The 25,113-nt window shown below is 36.2% G+C and overlaps 1 pseudogene; it reads left to right on the forward strand.

The window, feature by feature from the left end:
• The first annotated feature begins 1,373 nt into the window (after positions 1 to 1,373).
• LOC129400493 (U6 spliceosomal RNA) lies at positions 1,374 to 1,472 on the forward strand (annotated as a pseudogene).
• The last annotated feature ends 23,641 nt before the right edge of the window (positions 1,473 to 25,113 follow it).

Raw genomic sequence — 25,113 nt, forward strand, 5'->3', positions numbered from 1 at the left:
ATAAGCAGTATACTGAAAGACAGCCAATAGCATCTATCTCTTTAAATAAGTATGCTGCAGGGCTGAAATAACTTTAGCTTTATTGCTTTTAAACTTCATGAAGCCTGGGTTAAGCTCTTGGCTATGTTACATCAGAGAAATACAGACCTCATTTCACCTGTTCCACACTACAGCTGCAGTTTTATTTAGAAAATTGATGAGGGCATTAAGTTCTGAACTCCTGTTGATTCTAATGTAAATAAATGGCATCATTACTTTATAGTTGGGAGTGCTACTAATCCAGACCTTAAAATTAAGGGTTATCTTGTTGATTGGGGGAAAATTAAGGCAATCAACTTTCAAAGGTTTAATAAATGCGATTGAGTACTTAGAATCATTTTCAAACTGACTTTAAAAGTAGATGACTAAAAAATTCATAGAAATAATAACATGCCCTTGGAACTAGAATGGCTTACATATGTTTCTTAGGATATTTTACCCTGTTCTTTAGGTGAGTTTATTATTAAGTAGTTTAAAAGTAATCATAAAATACTGAGTAATCTTAATCAAAGACAATATATTTATGTTTGGGAGGTACTTAATATAAATAGAGATTTGAAAAGTTGAAATTCATACAAATATTGATGATATAACCACAGTAAACCTTATTTCAATGAATGAAATAAAAGTTTTTCATAGGAAAGTAGATGTATATAGGACTCAAGCCAATCCCATGTGTAATATTTATATGTCTGAGGGTGTGTATGCTTAGGTATATTACATCATAAAGCATTGATAGAACTTGATCTCAGAAACTATCTAATCACTTCCTGAATGCTGGAGTATGCATTGTTCTACCTCTAATTACCATCCCTACTGCCCACGCTTTTATCCAAGTTAATATTTATTAAATCTTATTGTGTGTCAGAAAAGTATTTTTCTAAATACTTTGTACACAGTGCTGTTTACTGTGAAGTATTTAGTATTTATCTCAATGGATGTTTATAAACTAAATTATGTTATTCTACTCTGTGTATGCATTTAGTTGACACGAATAAATTCAGCATGTAGGTTTTTTGTTGAACTGTTGTGGGAAACATATTGTTCAACTTCATGTAGATAGAGTAGTGTATGATAGAATAACTAGCAAAATTATTTTATATATTGATATATACACTGGAAAATAAACATGGCCCCTTCAAAAGAATGCATTTACTTTTTATTGTTCAAATTTAGGTTGAGAGTATGTTTGAATGTTGCTTTAAAAATAAAACATGAAATTAAAGAATGCATGTATATAAATATGAAATTGATTTAAATAAACTGTTTACCATAATTAATTGCATATTTAATGAGATACAATTAATAGTTTGCTCATTATAAAAATGGAAAAAGTGCTCGCTTCGGCAGCACATATACTAAAATTGGAATGAAGATTAGCATGGCCTCTGTGCATGAATGACAAGCAAATTCGTGAAGCATTCCATATTTTTTGGCAAGTATTATTCTCAATGGGGAAAAACTAAAAGCCTTCCCTCTAAGATGGGGCACAAGACAAGGTTGCCAACTTTCTCCACTCCTATTCAATATAGTACTGGAAGTCCTGGCCATAGCAGTTAGACAAAAAAAAAAAAAAAGATATCAAGAAAATACAGATAGGAAAGGAAGAGGTGAAGCTATCAATCACTATTTGCAAACAATATGATACTATACTTAGAAAACCCTAAAGACTCCACAGAAAAGCTCATAGAAACAGTAAATTGAAGTAGTAAAGTGGCAAGCTACAAAATCAACACCCAAAAGTCCATGGCTTTCTTATATACAAATAATGAAAGAGAAGAAAGAGACTTTAAAAAATAATCCCATTCATAATAGTACCTCAGAAAATCAATACCTTGAAATCAGCTTAACCAAAGAGGTGAAGGACCTATACAAGGAAAATTAGAAAACACTACTTCAAGAAATAAAAGAGGACACTAGGAAATAGAGATACATCCCCTGCTCATGGATAGGGAGAATTAATATTATCAAAATGGCAATACTGCCTAAAGCACTATACAAATTTAATGTGGTCCCTATCAGGATACTCATGGCATTTTTCAAAGAAATAGAAAAAACACCCCTGAAATTCATATGGAACAATAAATCCCCACGTATAGCTAAAGCAATCCTTGGGAAAAAGAAGATGGGTGGCATCAACTTCCCAAACTTCAAACTCTACTACAAAGTAGTAGTAATTAAAACAGCATGGTATTGGGCTAGAAACAGAGCTGCAGACCAATAGAACAGAGTTGAATATCCTGTCACAGACCTCCAAATATATGGCCACCTAATCTTTGACAAAGGAGCAAGAAATGTGAAGTGGAAAAAGGGAAGCATCTTCAACAAGTGGTAGTGGGAAAACTGGATAGCTACCTGCAAAAAAATGAACTCTGACTTCTGTCTAATGCCAGACACAAAAGTCAGATCGAAGTGGATTAGAGACCTCAATATCAGACACGAATCTCTAAGGTACATAGAGGAAAATATAGGCAGAACTCTCCGTGAATTGAAGCTAAAAGCATCTTTAAGGATGAAACAGCACTGACCATGCAAGTGGAAGCAAAGATAAACAAATGGGACTGCATCAAACTAAGAAGCTTCTGCACTTCAAAAGAAACAGTGACCAAAACACAGAAAGAGCCCACAGAATAGGAAAGAATATTTACCCAATACCCATCTGATAAGGGATTAATATCCAGAATATACAAGACACTAGTAGAATTGTATAAGAAAATATCCTCCAACCCCATCAAAAAATGGGGAGAAGAAATGAACGGAAGTTTTCTCAAAAAAGAAATATAAAGGGCCAAAAGGCACATGAAAAAATGGTCCACATCACTAGTCATCAGGGAGATGCAAATCAAAACAACAATGAGATATCATCTCACACCACAGAGACTGGCACACATTCAAAAGAACAAAAGCAACCAGTGTTAGCGTGGATGTGGGGAAAAAGGGACGCTCTTTCACTGTTGGTGAGAATATCGACTGGTCCAGCCTTTTTAGAAAACAATATGGACAGTCCTTCAAAAACTACAAATTGAACTTCCATCTGACCCGCAATACCACTTCTGGGAATATATCCCAAGGATGCAAAAAAGCACAGTAAAAATGACATATGTACCTATATGATCATTGCAGCACTGTTCACAATAGCCCAAATCTGGAAAAAACCTGAATACCCTAGTGTTGGAATATTTCCCCTTTTCCAGCTGCCTTCTGGAGTTTTGTCACAGAAACCTTTTGTCACAGAAACCTAGCTGATCTTTGACCCACAGATCTAAGGCTTGACTTGACATTGTAGATTCCAGGCTCTGGCCCAGCCTGGTCTTTGGGATGTAAATCCGAGTGCTTTCAGCCCAAAGAAGGCTTCGGTTTTGGTTTTGTATCTTCTTTCCAGGGGCCTAGATTAAGGGCCTGCAGATACAAGAGAATTATGTTGCCTCAATGTTCTGCCTGTAAGATCTTTTGGTGCCTTTAGTGACGTCAATGTATTGGGCCCTTTGGAAGGGCCATGATCAATAAAAGGGGTTCGAGAGAAGGTGAGGGGGTGGAAAGTGTATAGAGGTGGGAAAGTGTATAGAGGCAGAAAGTGTATAGGGGGCGGAAAGGTGTAGAGAGGACGGAGAGTGTATAGAGGGAAGACTGGAATAAACTGCAAGTGAGACCAACCATCTTGGCTCCGTTCCTTCCTTCGCCTGCCACATCTTCGCCATCAACCTCCCCGGGGTGGGGGAAGTGGCCGGAGGCTACCGAACTCCGGTGGCGGGAGAGACGGCTGCTGCCCTAGGCCCTGTGCCGGGCTCGGTGCGGTGAGGCGTCCCTTCCCTCGCCCGCGCCTTTTCTTTTTCTTTTTATACACCCTAGAACATATGACTGGTTAAAGAAACTTTGGTACATTTACACAATTGAATTCTATGCAGCTGTTGGGAGAGATGAAGTCATGAAATTTGCTTATAAATGGATTAGACATGGGAGTATCATGCTAAGTGAAATGAATCAGAAAGAGAGGGACAGACAGGACTGCACTCATTTGTGGAGTATAGAATAATATCACATGAGGTTGACACCCAAGGACAGTAGATACAAGGGCCAGGAGGATTGCCCCATAGCTGGAATCCTGCTTCATGAGTGGAAGGGAGAAGGCAGATGGAATAGAGGAGGGATCACTAAGAAAATGATGGCTGGAGGAATCAGTCGGGATGGGAGATGTTTGCCGAAAGTAGATAGTGAACCAAACATGATGACCTCTCAGTGTCTGTGTTGTAAGCCATAATGCCCAAAAGTAGAGAGAGAGTATGGGGAATATTGCCTGCCATGGAGGCAGGGGGAGGGTGAGAAGGGGGGGTATACCGGAGGTATTTGTGGTGCAGAATGTGCACTGGTGAAGGGATGGTTGTTTGACCATTGTGTGATTGTAACCCAAACATGAAACCTTGTAACTCTCTCACAGTGATTCAATAAAATTTTAAAAAATGAGGAAAAAACTCAGAAAGATATGTCCCGAATAGTAAAACTATCACTGTTATTTATCTTGCTATTCCCACTTTGAAAGCCATAGAATTCAGAAAATTACCTAGAGCCTTCATAGTAGTAGATAACTGTAATTACTAATTGTATAAGACTACTATCCTTGTTGGAATACTAAATGTAACAATAAATTATTGTGAACAACTTTATAAAATAAAAAAGTAAAAGACTGCTATCCAGTTCTTTGCAATATATTTAACAAGCCTACCTTATTGAATTAAAAAAGAAATAAATAGTTGCAATTCTCAGAGAAAATCATTGATATCGAAGACTGTGGGAGATGAGAGATAATGGAAAGAACATGTGATTTGATATGATTCATTTCCTTAAAATTCACCACTTGGGAATGTTGGAAAAATTGCTTAACCTCTCTGCATCCTTGGTTTTTAAAGCATAACATAGGACTACTAATGTATCCTTTTATGAAAATTCATTAATATATGTCACTGAAATCCCAAACAGAGGATATAGGTAGTCACCTGTAAATATTGATCTCTTCCTTCCTCACATCCTGGGACCCTGAATTGCAGAGCTAATATCGACCTGATATTGCTCACTTTTGTTTTGTTGAAAAAAGGTGAAACAATGATGATTTTCCATATTACTTCAAGAATATGTAGGGAAAGGAAGTCAGTCTGTTTATCCTTTCTGGAATTGCAAGAGACTTGTATTTCAACACTGGCTTCTACTAAGTTGGAAAGCTTAAATATGATACTGAATTTACTTTCAACTTGAAAGTTCATGGTTTTTTTGCTTGTCTCTTCTCCTCCCCATCCCTTTTCTCTTCCGTGGATCTCCCCCATCTTTGTGTTTTGCCCCACCCGCACCCCTTATCACACCAATGCACCTCTATAAAACCCTGAAGATAACTCAATCTCAGTACAGTTAAGTAACCTGCATATCAAAAAAATGTGTTAGGAGCACTTAGATTAGGTAAAAAAAACCTATCTGTTGATTAACATTCTTTCTATAGAATTAACGTCATATAAGTTAATTGGAATCATATTGTGATAAAGGAAGTCTAAGTCCAATTATTGTGATTTTTTGCTTTTCTGGACCCCTATAGTAGCAGCAGCAAAAAACAGTGAAGGGTTAACTTTGAGGCCTCACTGGCAGAGTGAAGTTTCAGAGGCCTGACCTACAGTAGTCAGGATGAACAGTGCTTAATAATAAGTGCAGACCAGTACAAATTACCAAGACCTTGTTATCTATCTAGGTATCAAATAAAAATTCATGAGTGAACAGAAACATTAAAAACTTGTTATGATGGCATATACCAGTGGGCAAGTGAGGGACAGTGTTAAAGCCAAAGCTATAAATCTGACTTTTTGCCAGGGGCTAGACCTTTTTGTAACAAAGCCTCATCTGCTATAATCCATCATATTCCCCCCCTCTTCTTTCGATACAAGTTTTCTAGTAAGTAGTTGGCTTATTTCTTGAAACCACTATTTATCATGAAAAAGGCTTAATTCATCCAGGTTTCATTCATTTTCTCACAAATGTTGAAATAGCCATTTGAGTGGACAAGTCCATTTTATGGAGACAGCTCACTATAAAAGATATTTAGTAGTCAATAAAACTTGAAGTCCTTTACCTAAATGTTGTGTCTTAATATTTTTAGTCAGCTCTCATTGGATTCTGAGACACAGTTGTGGTGATCTATGCACTTAATAACCCTTTAAATAATGAAACAGAATATACTTGAAGAGCCAGCTATCTTTTGTTTTTATTTTTATCCCTACACTTTTACAAACTTGATGATCAGGACAAGCCTGGCCCTTGGCAACATTGTAAGTTAGCAAGGGTTTCTCAAGTCCTCCTCCAGATTCTCTTTTCCACTACCCTTGGTATATAAACAGGATTTCTTCAGCTGCTGAATTCCCTGCTAGTATTTTACTATCTGCCTCTCACCCCTCTCCCCGAAAGGACTATGTATCAAATTGAGCCATTCCAAATTGCACACCAGGGGTTAACGTGCTCTGAGAATCACTGTTATGTTTCCAAGTTCTCATTTTTTATTGTGAAATATCCCATCCATCAATTGATAGATTTGAAACAATCTAGAATATAGCAGTGGGAATGGTGGTCTGGAAGAAGAGAAGATAGAAGGCTTACAAATGCATCCCCCCCAAACTTCTGTGCACTAAATCTGTCCTAAAATCCCTAAGCCCCCAATATAGTAAGAATCCTGGGCAACCCTATATGGGTTTTCTCTTCATATATGTTTCACCAGTCATGGCATACCTTGAAAATTCTGTTCTATTTAAGAGGAGGGATTTTTATTTTTTTAATTTAAATTTTCTTTTAAATATGCATCCTCTTGTCTCTTGTCTTTCTTTAACTGTTAGGATGATCAGAGGACACACAATTGTGGTAAACCAGAGACTATACATTCCAGTGGCATCTAGAATCACAAACAGCAACCCATTCTGGATACAATTCAGCATATGAAATGATGTCAGGGATTCAAGGCCTCATATTTGCAAGGCATATCTTCTACCACTGAGTCATCCCTAGGCATCAAGCCTGGATTTTTTTTTTTAATGCAAGTGTCATGGTTAAGATGGACACAACACATTATCAGTTAGTATGACTTTGATTAAAGAATTAGGTATGAATGCTTTATTGGAATGATGGGCCCACGGTCTAGAAATCCTAAGAGTGGTCACGAATTCAGTGTTCTCAAGTCACAGTGCACAAGACATGTGATTTTTTAAAAGTGCTGTAAGAGCTTTGGAGCTGTGCTGATAAGATGTGAGACTATTATGAGGAAAGTTCTTGGCAAGAGACCTTGTCATTTGAAATTTTTTCTTAGGAGTATTGATTCTTACAAACATTTGCTTTCAAATAATACCATCTAATAAAACATCAATTAAAAAACAGAATTCTCATTGGCTCTTATAGTACAGGCAAACCATCAAAGAGGAGTGTTGGGTAGAAGGGGTAAACAGTTTACTTTAGAACAGAAATTAGAAAGTGGATAACATAAAGTAGGTAATGGTATCTCAATACTATCAATGTTAAAACTGAGGCTCAGACAAGGAAAAGAATATCCTAGTCCACTAATCCCCATAGCACATGTAACAAATACAATGCATTTTGATTTTGGTCTATAGCCAATTCTATATCATATGCTAAAGGAGACTTGATTAAACTCTGGTTTGGGGTGGAAATACTTTAAGAAGCTAGTTAAAATGATAAGTTCCGGGACTAGAGCGACAGTACAGTGAGTAGGGTGTTTGTCTTACATGCGGCAGAGAACTGCTTGGAGTAATTCCGGAGTGCAGAGCCAGGAGTTACACCTGAGCTCACCGGGTGTTACCCAAAAATAAAAAAGTAATAAAAAAAGATAAGTACCCCTATGCCACCTCAGACCTACTGCTTTGGATATTTCATAGCTAGGGAACCAGAGATGCCAAGAGTGACAGTAAAAAGGATAGACTGAAAAAAGAAATCCATTATGTTCTTAAACTGGATAAATTATAAACACAGTAGTGTTTATAGTGAGAGTTGGGAGCGAATAGAACCTTTTTTATATAAATCATTTCAGTGAGATTTGAAATTTGGAGTAATTTACGATTAAGATCTGGGTCCAGGAAGAATACCTATGAAGAGAATTGTATCCTGAGAACTCAAGACAAAACCAGATACAGCCCTAAAGACTGACAAGTGGAGATGCCTGGTGAGGACAATTCTTTCATCTACAACCAACCTAAGAAAACACAAACAAAGCAAATTGCTTTTCTCAGCTGCCTCTCTGTTTTTGCAACAGAGTCAGCAGAGTTTCTCTAACAGGCTCTCTCTGTCCTGCAGTCTCCAGCACAGCCAGCAGCTGTCTGCCTCTGGCTTGGCTTTGCCTCCACTGCCTAATCCTCAACTCCCAACACGGCTCCTCCCACACACAGGCTATTTTTTAGCAGGGCGGCTGTTTCCTGACATTCTGTCTGAGTGATCATAATCAGATACAATTTCCCAACCACACAATTGCACTCTGCGTGCAACCTCAGGTGTAATTATGAAGGCTGTCCCAGCACCCGCTGTCTACACTGTACTTTACAGGGAGGGACAGTCTCTTATTCTCTATTAAATGTTTTGAAAGGAAAACCATAGGTACGACAAAGTTCAGGCACCAAATAGAAATGGGAACTAGAATGCCCTGGCTTTTATAGGCACGCACAAGTTTTAATTGCCTACTCTTCCAGAGTTTTTTTTTTTTTATCTTGCTATACTATGACAACCTGATTTCCTGTGCACAGGGAATGAAATTGTTGAAGACATTGTTGATATTTCAGTCACTATTCTTAATTTTTTGGTTGTGCTTATTTTCCTACTGTATGATTGATAACTAGAAAGTATGAAAACATAGACATAAAGAACGACTAACTGTGGTCTTCAGTTCATATAACATTTCTTTTACTATTTTATATAATTGACCCAATCTCTTATGCATTCACATACAATTAAAACAATTTTGCAGTAATTTGACATTCTGACTGCTTATCCCACAAAATACAGAAAACACCATTTATTCATGGCATTTAATGCATTTGGAAAATAACTTATGCAGTTCAAAAAGATTTTATCTCTGATCCTAGTTTTATTTAATTGTATTTTCCTATGTAATTATTGAAATGATTACTATATTGCTAAATTTTTCTAAATCAATATTAATTAATCAAACTCATTCTATGTATAAAAACTATTTGTGACAGTACAGTGTAAGTGTCAGAAAATCTGATTTGACCTTGGGATAGACAAACCCAAGTTGAACCTCTGGTTCAAACTCCAACATCATGATTTTTATTTTTTATTTTTTTGTAAAACAGAACTCATTTCCAACACATTGCATGTTTTTCCAAATATACTCTCCCTATTTCCTACCTGGTACAGATAATTTGCTTTAGCTCTATTCTTTTATATTCTCAGTCATAATATATCTGTAGCTGAACCCAATCTCACATGCTCACATTTTAAACATTACTGCCAAGGTCAAATCCCTCTACCCTTCTTACCTCTTTCTATTTTCCTTCACCAGAGCCCAGAGACTTTGTAAGGAGAATATTCAGCCACTGTTTTTCTTTAACCATTACCCTTCATCCCTCTGCCTTGGCGTTTGCTGATTTCTTTCCTTAAGATTCTCTCTCCACATTCCAACCTTTATTATTCAAGTACTGCTTATGTTTAAAAAGTGAGTCATATCCAGCCTTAACTCCTCTGAAGGGTTTAAATAGTATATCTGCTTAATGATTCTGTAGCCTGAAAACACGATACTTTCATGAGAGTAAAGTCTTACTTTAAACTTTCTGAAGTTGAATGTTTGGTAACATTTTCCCCTCTTCCTGGTACATGGAGATAATAGTTTGTAATTCTCCTGGATTCGTAACTATGTAGTTTCAGAACTACACCAACCCCTCTACCAGTGTTTCATGAGCTCTCCACCATTATCCCAAGGCCCCTTCTATCTTCAGTTACCAATTCTATTTCTCGTGTCTCAGGGTTTGCCCACATTAGAATTACCTAATTCCTTTATTTCTTCTTTATAGTCTGCAGATGAATGGGGTCATCTGGTATTTATCTCTAACTGTCTAATTCAATTCACTTTGAATTTTGAATGACACCCTTTAACTCTAAGTTGCAACACATTTCAAGATTTTATCTTTTCTCCTGGTTGAATAGTATTTCACAATGTATATGTACCAACCACAGTTTCTCTGTCATCATCTGTTGGTTACCTTTGTTTCCAGGCATTGGCTATAGTAAAAGTGCTGCGATGAATATAGTACACACATGTCTTTTCTTTTGTGAAAAAATGTGCAGTCTTGATTGAGCCTTTGAACCACATGCTGTGTATCTGCTTACTTAGAAATATGTGCTTATTCTTAGGGCTGTGATGATTAAATAATATTAATAAGTAATCACTAAGTAATTAACTTCATTTATTAGAATGTTCTACATTGTTATTTTTATAGAATAAATCAAATAAATATTGTTATTGAAATTGTATGAAAGTATACAAAATATGTTAGATATTGGTACCTTATTTTCCCAAAATATATAATAATTTAAATATCATTAATATCAAAATGACATCTGCACCTGTATGTTCATTGCAGAATAGTTTACAATAGCCAGAATCTAGAAAAAAGCCGAATGCCGGAGAACAGATGACTGGCTAAAAAAACTTTGGTACATCTACACAACGGAATTCTATGCAGCTGTTAGAAAGCATGAAGTCATAAAATTTGTATATAAGTGGATCAATATGGAAAGTATCATGTTGAATGAAATGAGTCAGAAAGAAAGAGACAGACACAGAAAGATTGCACTCATATGTGGAATATAAAGTAGCTAAGAGGTACAAGCTTGCAATGATGCAACCTCTGGCAGTAAGCCCTTTGGACTTAGGCACTAAAATACTAAAATACAGAAATCTAGAACCTCGCGGCCGCTACTGTGGCCACACGACCTCATATCTCTTCATTCTCAGCAATGGAAAACAAATTATCAAATGCTTCCTTTCCAGCAGGTCTGACTCTGGGGAGGGGGACTCCAAACAATAATAGTGAGTTTTTTGTTTGCATGTAATCAAAGTATAGAGAAAGTAAAGTGAAATTTATTAGCTACACAGGTGGGGTGGGGGGCTGGGGGGTGGGGAGGCGTTGGGGGTAGGTTTACCATGGTTCTCGGTGGTGGAATATATGCACTGGTGAAGGGATGGGTGTTCGAGCATTGTGTAACTGAGACTTAAGCCTGAAAGCTTTGTAACTTTCCACATGGTGATTCAATAAAAAAATAAATAAAATAAATAAATATTATTAATAGTAAACACAGGTAAGGGAAAAATATAGATGAGAAATTAGAAGATAAATATATTTATTTACAAAGCTCTAGAACCCAGCATAGTTTCTGGCATGTGTTTATTTCGTAGTAAAATAATGACTTTGATTCATGGTAGCATGAAATTTTACACATTGCAACATGTCACTATTTTAAATCTATTTTGTATATCCACATTAGAATTTTTGTATAGCAATGACACTTTGCAGAAAGAGAAGAAAGTCAACTTTTGTAATGAGCAAGAAATTAATGGAGGAAGAATAAAAACATCAAATTATTTAGATAATATATATTTTTTATTTGGGGTAGCATACACATCTGAACTCAGGGCTTACTCCTGGGTCTGGACTCAAGAGTCACTCTTGGCACTCGGGGGACCATATAAAGTGCCCAGTATCAAGCCTGAGTGGCCACATGCATAGCAAGCACCCTACCCACTCACTTTTGTTATCACTATGTCCTTTATCATAAACTTTTAAACATTCATTTGTGATGGAGAAACTGAGAAAGAGTTTCCAAGGAAACAGAACCTGAGAAAACCTCATTTAAATTTCAACCCAACCCTTATCCTTTGTACACACACCCCTATCCCTGTATCAGAGTGTACTTCATGTCTCTTCAATGCATCACCTAATCTCATCATTAAAACTTTCCAAATCCTATTTACGCATCTAGGGTAAAAATAAGGGTCTTGGAGAAATCTTGAACTGTAAAGCACATATAGTTGGCATATGTAAAACCCTTAGTTTTATTCCTGGCATGTCATAGTTACTGAATGTCACCAAATTAAGTACCACTCTGTCAGAACCACGCAGTGTTAGCAGTAAGAGAATCTCTGATAGTAGCACTGGAAACCCCATTACCACTAGGTGTGGTTCTTACAGAAATAGAAAGTTATAAAAAGCTAAATTTCTCTTTATTGTTGGCAAAGAGCTTCTGGGTATTTCATTATTGCTGTTCCCTGAATCTTTATGTTGCCATCTCAACCTAATTCTTAAATTTTATATTTGTGGTTTTCTTATGGGTGGGTCACACCCATAAAACAGTATGCAGGGCTAATTATTTGTGTGTATGAGTCATCTCTGGCAGTGTTTTGGGGATTGTATGTGGCATTGGGTGTACCCAAGGCAATCACCTTGCCTTCTTACTGTTTCTCTGTGGCCTGGGCCTGTGAGGTGTGTGTGTGTGTGTGTGTGTGTGTGTGTGTGTGTGTGTTTCTTTTAAGAATTTTTTTATAAATAGAAACTAAATTTAATATTTTCTTTAAGTTATGCCAAACTCCCTTATGAATCTGTCTTAAACATCTGACGAATAAATCCAATGTCAGAAGGAACTTGCATTCATGCATCTAATTAACCTTTAATTGTCTATGTGACTGCCTTGCAATTTAATAGTCATATGATTTTATTATGCATCCAATTAGTATGGCTTAAGTGTCTTTTATGTCAGATTTTATTACATGAGCTTGCTTACACAATTTTAGGACCCTCTGGGGAGTTCCAATATCATTGTGGTATTTAAGATGTTTAACTTACCTGTTTGTTGTTTCATCTTTCTCTTCAGGAAAAAAAAAGTGCTTTGACCAATTTTTCCCACTAGGGTGTACAAGTAGTCTATGAATACTGGCAAATGGCTTTATATTACCTGTGCATAAATTATCAATACAGCAAGTCAATTTTGTTTAATCATTTTTCTACCCAATAAACCTGCAGCTTGAAAGACTTGATATTCTGAAACAAGGGCACAATAAATAAATAGCCTTAGAAACTTCAATTTAGGGGAAGATAACAAATGTGCATATATTTATAGATCAAGCCCTACATAAAGATGATCTATTACTACAATCTATGAATTTTAGTTAGAGTGTCTATCTTGTGATAGTTAAGATTAAAATAAGCAATTAGATGTCCAAATATTGTTCTCCATATTCGATCGCTTATCCCTTCCCTTCAATTTTTGTATGCCAGTTTTACTCTCACATGAAAGATAAACTTGTTTCTAGTCACATAGTTTTCCATTCTTTTTCTTTTGGGCCACACCTGGTGGTGCTCAGAGTTTATCCCTGGCTCTGCAATCAGGGATCACTTCTGGGAAGTCCCTGAAGACTATATGGTGTGACTAGGATCTAATCTACAGCAGCCATGTGCAAGGCAAGTGCCATACCCATTGTACTATCTTTTAGGTCTTATAGTGTTTGCATCTTATACAGTTCTCTTATCCCACAAGCTCCTAAATTACTGAAAATTACTATAGGAATATCTTAATTATTACCATTAAGATAAATACAAACATCTGAAATGACTATTAAAGTTTCTCTTAGTAACCTGACTTAGTCTACACAGAAGAGCCTGGCAAGCTTCCCGTGGCATATTAGATATGCCAAATACAGTAACAATAACAGGTCTTATTCCCCTGACACTGAAAGAGTTTCCAAACATTGGGAAAGATGAGTAAGAAGAGGCTGTTAAAATCTCAGGGCTGGGATAAAAGGAGATGTTAATGGTGCCTGCTCAGCAAATCAATGAACAATGATGACAGTGATACAGTGATACAACCTGAATTAGTAAATTTTTTCTGACATTTCCATTGATTTAAAAATTTACTTATAGATCTCTATCTCTGGATCTTCATCTCTGCCTCTCTGTCACTCTTTCTATATTAGACAAACATAAAATATTTATTTTTTAAAGCATTCACCATGAATTAAAATGCTGTTGATAAGAGTTTTAGGCAGCTTTGAACAGTGCCTTCAATTTATCACTAGTAATCAAAATGTTTCAAAATTTTCAAATGGCAAGTTTCACATGCTTGGAAACAATTGTATCTTACAAAATGAAACCATGGCTGCATATGTCTAATGTAAATAAAAGAAACCAAAAGTAATGGTTACATTTCCTATTCTAATTTTGACTCATGGGTAGCTGTCCCTATACCATTTCTTAGAGTGTTAATGTCTATTCTTTCCAACAGGTAAAGAAAAATAATTGTACTTGTAGGCACTGAAAAAGAAGATAAGACAAAAGTTTCAATAAAAATGTTTTAAAAAATTTAAGGGTTATTTTGAAATACTATTCACCACATGGGCTGGAGCAATAGCACCGCTGGTACGGCATTTGCCTTGCAAGTGGCCAACCCAGGTTCGATTCCTCCATCTCTCTCAGAGAGCTCAGCAAGCTATCGTCCCTATCCCACCCACAAAGCAGAGCCTGGCAAGCTACCTGTGGCATATTTGATATGCCAAAAACAGTAACAAGTCTCACAATGGAGACGTTACTGGTACCTGCTCGAGCAAATCAATGAGCAACGGCATGACAGCGACTCAGTGATAGAGTAATTCACCACACATTTACTGAGCATTACCTATGTCCTAAACAATGTGCTAAACCTCAAAAATGGAAAGGTCACTTGGAAAATATATTGTTGCTTAGTTTTTTGACAAGGTGTATTAAAAAGATCTGTTTTAAAATGCATTTGAAATAATATCTGGAATCAACAATTATGAGTAAATTACATTATCAAAGTGATTTGTCTATATTAAAGAAAGTGAGCAAGTAGCTATAAATTCATTGTGGCAGATTAGATTGTTATTTACAACTCTTCACTCTATTGTACAAGAATTACGCATTAATTACCTTGCCATATGACTTTGCATTGACTCCCATTAAAGTTGGCATCGTGCACATGCCTCTTCCATTGACTAGTTTTGGCAAGGTTATTTGCCTTAATGAATTAAATGTAGAAGATGTTCTTTGGGATTTAAAGAGTCTTAGAAACTTTCTCTTAATCTCTTTAGATTTCCTGATTTTACCATTTCCTGATTTTATCAAGAAACTATGTGCAAAGTAGATACTCTTAGAATTTTTTCTTAAAGAATAAACATAACAATAAAAACAGCAGCAACAATTAAACCAATGAGCAGACTGAATTCCACACAAAGGTTGGATTCCAGCTCAACTTGGTTCACTCTATTCTATATGAAATAAACTTTTGACACTTCAAGAATAATGAAATAAATGATATTGATGCAAGCATTGGATATTTGGAGGTTATTTGTAATATAATATTGACATGATTAAACAAAAATGCTGACTAAATACAGTTTTGTAATTTTAATATAAAATTATTAATTGAGGAAGTTTTCATCATTAAGTATAAGCACTTAGATGATATTGAGTGAAGAATTGAATATTTACATGGCATCCAATAATAAGTCAAAATGTTTCTTGTTAAGCTCAAGAGAGAGAAATTTCAATGGAGAGGTCAAGCTCTCACTATCTAAGAGTGTATCTATCAATAAATATGGGATAACTAGACACCATAATTTATCACATCAGGTGATGCATCAATTCCTCAGTATGGCTTATAAGGTGTTTTTGACAAAGTGATTAGCTTTAATTCAATAACTCCCTACATCCAATTTTCACTTTCCAGGAAATACAAGGAAAAAGCACTACACACCATGAGTTAACATCAGAAAACAATAACACAATACATTCTTCAGGACAACTAGTTATTGTTTTCACAAGACAAAATTGCAAAATTAAAAGTGAGGAGGCAGCAAAATATATAAAAATCTAATGGAGTATATGAATCTCGATTGCATTCTGGTTTGAAAAATCCATCTGTAAAAGACACTTGGGGAAGCTAGTACAAAATGGTTATTAATTCTTATTCATTATTTTTATTATTAATTTTATTTGGTTTAATAATGGTATTATAATTAGGTAGAACAATTCCTTACTCTTTGAAAGTATAAGTTAAATTAGACTTTATGGGTCAACTTATATGTGAGTAGTGGACTTTAATATGTTAAAATGTATGTTGCAATTATTGGCTGAATAATAATGCCAACTAAATTTTGGAAAATAGGTAAGATAGCTATAATTATCTTATTCCACTAATTTTATGCTTGAAATTTTCCTTTAAACAAAACTGCTGGCAATGTCTTTACGACATGGGGTAATATCATTTAGTCAGCTATTTTTTTAATGAAAGCTGATTCTAGATTTAGCCTAATTTTTTAAAATTCTGCAATTCTGTTACTAATTTAAAATGACAGAAGAAAATACTAAACTCAAAAAGATCGATACAATTTCATAATTGTTATTACTTAGCCTAAGCACTTTGGTGAATATCTCCATCAACACATGCTACTCATTCCTTTATAAATGATACAAAGAGAAGCACAGTCTATGTTTGTGCAACGCAATATGTAGGTATTAGTTGATTAGGTCAATCCAAGCAGTGCCAACCTGAATTTCAGGTGAAGTCAGTGGACCAGATAGACCTAGATTGGTATCAGTCACTATGACCTTTTGAGTTTGCTGGACAAGGCAGATAATGGAAAAATAAGATAACTGTGTTTAAATAACCATTGGGCCCACAAAATTTCTATTATTGGCCAAATATTATTTTTAAAACACTATTGTAATATATATTTCAAGATACCAACAACATTGGTTTCACTATTACTATAGTATACATCATATTATTATCAACACATTAGTTGTATCATTGTTTTATGTCCTTAAATAAAGTGTCCCACATGTGTCACATACTTAGCATGGTGCTGTAATTGATTGGCATTGTAGCACTGTAGCACTGTCATCCTGTTTTTCATCAATTTGCTCTAGAAGGCACCAGTAATGTCTCCACTGTGAGACTTGTTACTGTTTTTGTCATATAGAATATTCCACAGGTAGCTTGCCAGGCTCTGCCGTGTGGGCAGGCTACACTTAAAACTTGCCAGGCTCTTAGAGAGAGGGATGGAGGAATCAAACCAGGGTCAGCCGCATGCAAGGCAAATGTCCTACCCACTGTGCTATTGCTCTAGTCCAATTGATTGGCAGATATTGAAAATTTTAAAAAAATTAAAAGTAATAAAGGTAACTTTAATATGTAAATAAAACACAAACTATACAGTGTTAATATTTAGTGACAGATTTTTCTCCTTTTCCTATAGAACCATGGAACTCTTAAGTGGCCCTTTGTGAAAAAAAATTCATCATTTCTAACACATAGACATAATCTTTCAAAATATTAATAAAAATTATTGCATATTACCCAGTTAAACCAAGCATGCTCACATAATACATTGGATAATCTAGGTATATTTATCATAATATTCTCATTAAAATATTATCATTTAACTAAACTATTTCCTTTCTTTTAAAATGAAAAATAAAGTAAAAATGGTAATTTCTAAAACAGTAAATATAAAGCAAAGTCAGAAGTTGAATTTTGCTCTCCTTAAATCAAAACAACAAATTCAAATCACTAATCCAGATCATTTCTAAAAAAAAGTTATGTGGGGTATTTGATCAGAAGTCATTAGTTTACAATGTTGTAAGAATTTAGGAATGCATCCTAATACCTCTTACATGATTAAGTCCCACTGCATCCAGCACCAAAGTTCTACTGTCATGTCAGAATGTGCACAGTCCATCTAGACATTCTTCCCTCCTCTGCCCTCTCTCTGTGGTAGCCGTTTTAATTAGGTTGAAAGGTAATTTTTGTTGTTTGCATAGTTCATTTGCTTTAGTTATTATTTTTATTTTAATCTAATAGCTTAAATAGATTTTTTCCTCCTTAGTCTGAAAGGTAATTTTTGCTGTTTGTCTAGTTTTTTTTGCTTTAGTTATTATTTTTATTTTAATCTAATAGCTTAAATAGATTTTATTCTCCTCATCTTACCTACTCCTGAAATTTTTATATAGGCACCATGATTTACAGTATTTTTAATAATAGAATTTTAGGGGCCAGAAAGAAAATATTAGGCAAAGCATTTACCTTACTTTACAAGCAGCCTTCCCATGTTCAATACACACCAGTGCACATGGTCCCTTAGACCTGTCAGGAGTGATTCTTGAAAAAAGAGTAAGGAATAACCCCTGAGCACTGCCAGGAGTGCTCAAAAATGAGAAAGAGAGGGGAGAGTGAGGAAAAGAGGGTGAAGAGGGGGGAGGGTGAGAGAGACAAGAAAGAGGAGGGAGCAGGGGAAGGAGACAAGGCATGTTTCAACAGCACCCCAGAGACCAGACTGTCAACATCTCTCAACAATTTCTGAAAGTGCTCATCCCTCTCAACACCCTTCCCTCATTTCTCCCCTGACCCTCACCCTTTAGAACAGAACACCACTCTGTTCTGTAGTTCAATTTTCAGGGTCTGTGACCATTGGCCATTTGTTATTTTTTTACTATGTTTCTTTAAATTCCACCTGTGAGAAAGATCATCTGCATTTGTCCTTCTTTCTCTGACTCATTTCACACAGCTTGACACCTCTCAGTTATATTCATACTTCAAATTGCATAATTTCATCTTATAGCTGAGTAGTGTTCCACTGCATATCTTCCACAGCTTACTAATAATTTGTGGACACTTGAAATTTCTACAAAATTAAAACTTGAGCTTCCATATGACACAGCAATCCATTTCTTGGCCCAGAGGGCCTTAAACACCATTTCAAAAAGCCATGTGCACTCATATTTATTGCAGAATCATTCATAATAGCTTTTATTATTTATATTTCATATATGAGAGAAGTTGTATAGTAATTTTCTTTCACTTACTGACTTCATTTAGCACAATCACCAGAAGTTTCAGTCATGTTTCTTGTATGATTAGGTGTATGTTTTAAAGGTCTCAGAAGAATTACCACACCAACCAACGGGAAAATAGAAAATTCAGGTTGAGTTTCTGATCTTCACATTCACTGAAAATCCATATCTTATCTATTCTTATACAGGTTCTTCACCAAAACTGAACTGAATTCAGCACCTTGGTGACTTTGGTGACTTATGCATTATTTTTCCATTGATCTTCCTCTAAGTATCTTTGCATTTCTTAGACTTTTTCCCCCCTCATAACCATTTGACATTCTCCAATCTTGGAGAATTGACTATATAAAATTCTAATATATCTACTGGGAGAGTATCAATGACTGAATCTTATTTTCATTATTAAGTCATTGGTAAGGTGATGAATAAGTTAAATCAAAATATAGAACCATTAAGCATTTAAAAAAGCACAGTGGGGATAATTAATTAAAATCTTTATGGGATTTTGAAGGAGATGAACCTAGTCCCAATCATTGTCTCATTTTGCTCTCTACTTAGAATGAGAAATATATGGAGATAGAATTGAGAGTGAAACAAGAATCAGCTTCGGACTCACCCAGCTGGAGAGTATGCAAAGCTAATTATGTGTAGTATTCACCTTTCACAAGGGTAAAGAGGCAGATGCTGAACTTAATCAGACTTAATCCCGTTTAGGTCTTCTACTTTCCTCAAATGGCATAATGATAAATATTATCTTTTATAATGTGTGTTGCTTTCCCAACTGAGATTAAATCCTCCCCATTTTAATTAGAACTCACATTTCCAAATAGACCCCTCACTGATTTCTATTATGTTTAATATCATGACATATTTTGCCTAAATTCACAGAAATTTAAAAATGGTGAATATCCGATCAAATCTAGTTCTCCAAAAACCTAACCTTTCAATTTCACCAAGTAGTAAATCATTAAAGTACCAATATTGAATCCCCTTTTTCTTTGGGTGTGAGTAATCCTGTTGCATATGACAAAGCTCAAGAGAATTGGAAGTAATCTTCAAAAGACTTTACAACCATCTTTTTTATTATTTGGGGACACACACCAGATGGTACTCAGGGATTACTCTTGAATATGTACTTAGGGATCACTCCTAGAGGTACTCAGTATACCATATGGGCATCCAGGGATTGAATCTGTATTGAAAATATGTAAGCAAACACCCTACCTGCTGTGCTATTATCTCTGGCCCCGTAGGACGATCTTTATAATTTTAGTAGGATAACAATAAGCATTGTCCCTTTATTTCTACTTTTGAAGCAAATAAATGTATACTAGTACTTTTCTATTTTAATTGTGACTTTTCCCAGGCTTTATAATATTTATAACTTCTTCTGTTTGCATACATGTAATCCAATTGTTCTAGAATTTGCTTTAATCCGACTGCTGAGAGACTATACCAGGACTGAGTGCTGACATAAGGCACAATAAAATGGTCTCAGCCCATATGGAACTTGGAAATTAGTTGATGAAAGAAAACATTTGTTTTCTAAGACTTTAAACTGTGAAGTTATTTATGTGGGCTCTTTCCTCCTTTCTGGTGTTTGCTTGCAAACCTATAAACTTTCCTCTTACTCTGGGTTCAACGGGAACAGGAACAGAGATCCTCTGCCCGTATATCCCTCAACAGTATCCGGCAACTCAGCAGTCACATCCATAAGCCACCCTCCGCTGGTACCAGATAGTCTCGTCATCGGCCACCATCCAGATCACATGTCCTTCACTCCCGGAAGAAAACAACATGACATTCGCCATAACCAAGTCGCTGGACCCCTTGCCAGGCTGTTTCACTCATGTTGCTCCAGAGGGGGGCAGATGAGATGCTTCCCCGCCCAAAGGGATTCAGCCCCAGTAGCTGAAAACCTCCAGAACTCAACTGCTGCCATGCCCACGGCCATTCCCCACACGCTCAGGTGAGCCTCAGCCATGAGTGAACCCCAGTAAACCTTTTTCTAGACCATGTGGCCACATATGTGGCTGAATGACACTTCAGGACACACCTTACCCATACTCCTAAAGTATTGCACCACATTTGATGGGATTCCAAGTAGAAGGCAACCGACTTTGGAAGGAAATATTATATTACTTTTGGTTCTGCTTTGGGGCAGGGATTGGGGTTCGGGATGGAAACACCCATAATATGGTGGTATAAAGGTGTAATGGTGGAGGGATTGGTGTTTAAATATTAAATGTAACCAAATATTGCAAAATAGTTTATAAAATAAAAAAATTAAAAAATCTTTCCTCTTAACACTTTCTGTGTCCAATAAGTACTGGTAGCTCATATCCTCACTCTCCTTTGTTTCCTGGAATCTTTTGATTTCCACTTTAATCTCCTCTCTAACCCACTGGTTATTCAGTGGAGAACTGTTTCAGGTGTTTGATTTGATTCTCTGTTTCTGTGTGTGATTAACTCCTATTTTCAGTGCCTCATGGTATGAAAAGAGAATTGATACAATTTCTATCCTATTAATTTTATGGAAGTATGTTTGGTGGCCCAGCATGTGGTCTATCTTGGGGAATGTCACATGTGCACTGGAGAAGAATGTATATTCTGCTTTTGGGGGATGAAAAAGCATGCATTTATCTACATGGTCCCCTCTCCTCCATTTAATCCTAAAGTCAGTATTTCTTTGCAGAGTTTCAGTCGGGTTGATATATCGAGAGGTGACAAAATGGTATTGAAATCTCCAACTACTATTGTGTGGCTACAAATGTTCTTGAAATCTGCTAAATGAATAATAGTATGGTCACTTTGGCTTTTTTTGAGAGAGTTTTTTGCTTGAAGAATTGTTTTCCAGCCTCTCACTTTGAGTATGTATTTTCTCTGACTACTCAAATGTGGTTCTTGTAAGAAGCAGAAGGTTTAAATCAATTTTTTAAATTATTTAACCCATTTTACCACCCTGAATTTAGACCATTGATGTTGAGAGATTACTGTCATGGGGTTTTGTGCTGTCTCTATTTAGAAAGCTGTTGCTTTTGTGGGGTTTTTCTTGCTTTACAGTAGGTCTTCTTTCAAGATTGGTTTTGAGTCTATGAAGTTCTTGAGTTGTTGTTTATCCATGAATTTGTTTATCCTTCCTTCAAGTCTGAATGAGCATGTAGCCAGGTAGAGTATTCTTGGTGAAGCATTTATTTTTTAAAACAATATCCCCCAAATGAGCCCAAAGCAGCAATAGGAAGGAAAAATACAATTAGAGCAGAAATTAATGAGCTGAAATCCCAAAAAGCAATCCAAAAACTCAATGAAAATAAGAGCTTGTTCTTTGAAAAAATAAATAAGATTAATAAGCCACTAGAAACACCCACAAAGAAAGAGAGAACCCTAATACCATTATCAGAATGAAAGAGGGAACATCACAACAGAAGCCATAGAAATACAAAGGATCATTGGAGATTACTTTGAGAATCTTTATGCCACAAAACAAGAGAACCTTGAAAAAATGGATAAATTCCTGGATTCCTATAACCTCCCAATGCTGAATCACGATTTGAAAAATCTGGGCCAGGATCATAGCACAATGGGGACACTCCCTTGCATGTGGCTGACCCGGGTTTGATCCCTGCCATCTATATGATTTCCTGAGCACCACCAGGAGTGATTCCTGACTGCAGATCCAGGAGCAATCCCTGAAGATTGCTGAGAATGACCCCCCCACACACCTGAAAAAGGCAAAATATTGAAATACCTGAATAGAAGGAGAGAGAGGCAGAGAGAGGAGAGAGGAAGGGGGAAGGATAGAGAGGGAGGGGGGAAGGAAAGGAGAGGGAATAAAACTACCTGTTACAGAAGGAGGCGGTTATAGGTGTGGAAACTGGGGACATTGATGGTGAGGAATATACACTGGTGAAGGGATAGGTTTTGAAAAAATAATTAACCAAAAATAATAATAAAAAAGACTTTTATAAGTTCAGCATACAAAAACTGTACTGCCTATGTGCAATTGAGTGCTTATTTGTGCATGGACTGTAATTTCAACCTCTTATCATAAAGTACGGACGAAAAGACTGGAATCATGGAGGATGATTTTCTAGATGAGATCAACTGATCTTCGTCTCAAAGAAAACTAACTTTTGATTAATGACTATTATGTGACAAGCAACATATTATATAACAGATATTTTACTTATACTATTTTTGTTTTTCAACCTTCAGAAATTAGACATTATCTTTGTATACTTTTATGATGGTGAAACTGAGGTTCAAAAAGGATGATCTGAATAAAACCCATACTATAAGATCTTAAAATGTACATTCTTCCCAAGTACTCTGGCTCTATATTGGTGGCTTTTGCTTTTACTTCTTTAAAATATGATAAATAGTAAATATAACTTATATGTTATGTAACTTAAATTATATTTACTATTCCCTACCAGGAATTCATCACCCTGACTAGTACGAGCTCTTCTAGTTTTCTTTTGGAAATAATCTATCCACAAGTTGAATATATGTCCTTTTAACAATGCTAATAATGTTCCATTAGTGCTAGGATTATGCATACAATCTATCTCTTGGACTCTCAGCAAAATCTGTTCTCCAGATCTATTGTAATGTGCATTCTGGTAGTATAACTAGCAAGTCATATATACTAAGGTCAATAAATTTTTCTTATCTTAGGAATTTAAACTCTGAGAGAGGTGTTTTTGAATTTTAGTTGCCCTCCTACTGCCTAAGGTAAAAGAGTATTTTGAAAAAGATACTGTTAGAAAAGATGACCAAGTAAAAAGAATCAAATTTTACTTACAGAATTTGCTTTCCTGGGCATGTGTATATTACCTTTTAAAAAACAGTTTTTTTTAGACACCGTGGTTTAAACTCTTGATAATGATAGGGTCTAATGTAATTTGGTGCTATGTGGATGGATCTGGAGTGTGTCCTGCTCAGTGAAATTAGTGAAAGAGTTACAGAGGGACAAATACAGAAGGTTCTTCCTCAGATGTAGTATGTAAAGTAACGGTAAGGAAGCAACAAATACTTAATAGCCACAGAAACTGAGAACTGGGTTTTAAGAAGAAGCATTCCATTGTTGGATAGGATGGGGTGGGGCATGGGGACATAATGGAGAGGAGCTGATACTTTGATAAAGGCTGTGGTGTTGGAATACTTTTATATTTGTATCAAGTAGCTGATTTTGAAATTTTGCCAGATAAAACCTAATGAACCCAGACGTATATTAAAGGCTTTGTAAGAATGATTGACAGTTTGGACCTAGAAGAATAAAACTGGTTAGAATGAGCGAAGTGGCATGTTTTAGATAACATAAGACACAATATAAAGCTAAAAGTATGTTGAGATGCCATATAGATATAATAGGAATAAAAAAACTGCTTCATTATCTTACATTTGAAGGAGCATCTGAATGAACAAGACTGACAGTGTGATGATATTTAAACAAGAGAGGAAGAGAAAACAAAAGAAATAAACAAGTGGAATTATGCTAAATTAAACAAACAAAGAAGAAGACAGTGATGCAGAGAGTCTCTTGCCCGCACGCCTGGCTGTCTTCCCTGGGGCTCCTCGGAGGGGATGGGCTCCAGCTTTCCTCCCCACCCCGAGCAGAGCTGCCAGTGTCCGAAGACCACCGGAACCTAGCTGCAGCCATGCTCAAGGCCCCTCTCCACACGTTTGGACAGGCTTCATGCATGCAGGTACCGGCAGAGGAACCCAGGTGTGTGTAATACCATCAACGGCCACCATCCAGAGAGACTTAAAAGCAAGTTCTCAGAAGTGCATGGCCGCTTTGCGGCCGCACGATATCTTTAGCCTACTTCTCCCTCTGGGAGAAACTGGCAATCCTCTGAGAGTTTCCTGCCCACATGGTACAGCCTTGCAAGCTTCCCATGGGGTATTCATTTGCAAAATCCAGTAACAAGCTGGATCTCATTCCCCTGAACTTGAAGAGCCCCCAGTGCAACATCGTTAGGAGGGCCGAGTCAAGATAGACTTGTAAGATCTCAGGGAAAGGATGAAATGAGATGTTACTGAGCCCACCTGAGAAATCGGTGATTAATGGGATATCATGATCGTGATCATGAAACAAAAAAAATCTTATGTATGGCAAAAGGAATGATGTCCCAAATAAAGACACCACATTGAATGGTAGAAAATA

Source organism: Sorex araneus, chromosome X (genome assembly GCF_027595985.1).
Source record: "Sorex araneus isolate mSorAra2 chromosome X, mSorAra2.pri, whole genome shotgun sequence".
Classification (NCBI taxonomy): Eukaryota; Metazoa; Chordata; class Mammalia; order Eulipotyphla; family Soricidae; genus Sorex; species Sorex araneus.